The sequence below is a fragment of the Austrofundulus limnaeus genome, unplaced genomic scaffold (assembly GCF_001266775.1).
Source record: "Austrofundulus limnaeus strain Quisiro unplaced genomic scaffold, Austrofundulus_limnaeus-1.0 Scaffold113, whole genome shotgun sequence".
In the NCBI taxonomy this organism is placed as follows: Eukaryota; Metazoa; Chordata; class Actinopteri; order Cyprinodontiformes; family Rivulidae; genus Austrofundulus; species Austrofundulus limnaeus.
In genome coordinates this window covers 573,367-575,967 of record NW_013952515.1, presented here as the reverse complement: position 1 = coordinate 575,967, position 2,601 = coordinate 573,367, and the positions used below count along the sequence as shown (strand labels likewise).

The window sequence follows — 2,601 nt, the reverse complement described above, 5'->3', positions numbered from 1 at the left end:
ACACACACACACACACACACACACACACACACACACACACACACACACACCTAGTCACAGTACACTTCGGATTGTATCCTGACCGCGTTGTTGTTGTCGACGTGCAGCTCGTCTCGCGTGTGACACAACAACAGTACGGCCGACAACATGTCGTCTCGCGTGTATTCTCCGTTTACCGACCGCTTGCCCCCGGTTGAGACGTGACTACCTCCGCTCTTTTGGGATTTTGTGATGGTCACCATTGTCAGTTCGTCCCTCAATTTACCCAACATCGCCTTGCCCTCGTTCGCGTGCCTCGTATCCGTCAGGCTCTCTGTCGGTAAAGCCAGCGACCCCGCGTTGCTATTGTTGTAGTAATCGCCGTAAGACGACGAGAGATTGATGCCTCTGTGCGATCTCCTGTACATGGAAATATCCAGGGTCGACGCGTTTAAAGTCGTTGCGTTCGCGCGCGAAGCGCCGTTGTTTATCGCATCGACCAAAACCGACCGGCCTATAGACATGACGGAGTCGCAATAGCAGAGAGTACCGGTCGTCATCGAAAAGACCGTCGCTAGTACCATTTCTAGTTTTACTTTGGCACCCACGTGTTTTCCCAACATATACTTATTGTTGCTTTGCGACCATTTGTAATAAAAACCGAGCTTTACGCCGGAATGGACCAGCGCTTGCTCCAGCGTATTCTTAACCGTCACCAACGAGTTGACGTACGTGTTTTGCTCAAAAACAACAATCACCGGTACTTCTTTCCACATAACGCCGGGTAGCAAATGCGTAAGGAGCCTTATGTGAGAGCACAGTAAAGCCGAGTACACGTTGTCGACTCTGTCCAGCTCGTTTATCTCCAATTCCTCCAATCCAAGTATCTAAGAGAGAGAGATAAACACACACACACACACACACACACACACACAAACACACACACACACACACACACACACACACACACACACACAAAAACAAAGGGGTCAAAAGAACGCGCGTTACAACAATGAGTCGCAGGATCGCCGACGCGACACCAACGGAGGAGTTTCTCTGTTGCGAATGTAAACTGTCGCGTCTAGAAATGACAAATCTGCGTCGGTTACCGTGGAACGAGCTGATCGACATGTACGAGTTTATGGCGGCGCTCACGGCATTTCGTCGCAACGTAACGTTCTATTCGAACATGACCGACGGGCAACTGAAAGACTTTTATTGTCAGCTGGTATCGTATTCGACGGCCAAGGTCGTGGCTCTTAACGCGCTCGTTGCAAAATACGACGCGCGACAGGTTCGCGACGCGTACGTAACGCCGGGAGAACTGAGCCGCGTTCTATCTCTGGCGCTGGGTAGGACAGCCTTGCCGCGAAGGTTCGTCGACGGTTGTTTGGAAGCGTGCTCGTGGCGGAGTTACGAACACATGTTTCTGACGTGCTTCGCCGCGACCGAAACCGTTCGCTCGGGGGTTATTAGGTACATGGAGATAATGCGCGCGCACCGTGAACATCGCGTTCCCGAAGGCTTCCGTGTTTTAGTCGCAACCGCCATAACCGGTTGGATGGCCGCGTTAAACGCGAGGGGTTGCGCGTGCGGCACGTGGAGACACGTAATGCACGCGCTCTCGTGTTCGTCCGTAGACACCGAGACGTCGCTTACCTTACAAGACGCGATGCGATCCGGAGCGTACATTTGCGAGCTGTTGGACGCGAAAACGGAGGCTCGAGTCGACCGCGACTCGAGCGCATCCACAGACATCGATTACGCGTACGTGTTTAGTGGACTAATCGTGCCCGGTCTGTACGCGGATGACGAACAACAACAACAACATACCACCAATTGACCGTCGCGTAGTTCCACCGCGCAGCAGAGGCCCACGCACGAAGTCGATCCGCCTCCGAACGTCGGGTCCAGACACAAGTAGGCTCGCACGATTCGACTTTCTCGAAGAGAGGATATGGGTACGCAGTTGTCCGAAAGGAATTTGAAGAGGAGACATTTCTCGAACGGCGTCGTTGTGTCCGTCTTTACGTCCGCCGACGCCGTGCTGCTGCTACCCGTGACCTCGCTTTCGAAACCCTTCGGTACGATCATGTTCATCAGTTCTTTCAGATTGGCGTCGACGACGATGTGCTGCGGACAGTAGACTTTCAGGCACACGCACGTCAGCCCGGGTTCCTTGCTGTGATAGCCGCACTTGAAGCTCTGCGACACGACGTGATACGCGGGGTCGCCGTTGTCTTTGCGTATCAGCGAGACCTTATTAAGCCACGGTGTACTGACGTGACTCGTTATGTGCACTTGTTTGCGACCCCGGAACGCTATGTTGGGCAACACGGCGAGTAAAACCTTGGAGTTTACAAATCCGACTTCGTCCACGAGTATCAAGTCGGCGCTTTGTCCTCTGCTGGCCTGTGGTTAGGGAAGAGAAAAAAAAAGAGACAAGTAACGCGTTAACTTACAATTTTTTTTGTTACATATGAAACAGCAACAACAACAACAACATACACGCGTGCGCGTTATACATGTACGGGAGCGTTGGGGTAATTTGTGCGCTTTTGTGAGGGGTGATGTTAGGTAGGGATCGGTGTATGTGTGTGTATATATTGCGGAGCAAAACTG

The 2,601-nt window shown here is 52.4% G+C and overlaps 1 protein-coding gene across 1 annotated transcript in view; it reads right to left on the bottom strand.

The window, feature by feature from the left end:
• Positions 1 to 2,356, bottom strand: part of LOC106521628 (deoxyuridine 5'-triphosphate nucleotidohydrolase-like) — an 11,095-nt gene extending 8,739 nt beyond the window's left edge. Inside the window, exon 1 of the mRNA XM_014014275.1 lies at positions 2,329 to 2,356. The gene's annotated coding sequence lies outside the window, so the exon portion shown is untranslated. The remainder of the gene's footprint in view (positions 1 to 2,328) is intronic.
• Between the last annotated feature and the right edge of the window lie 245 nt (positions 2,357 to 2,601).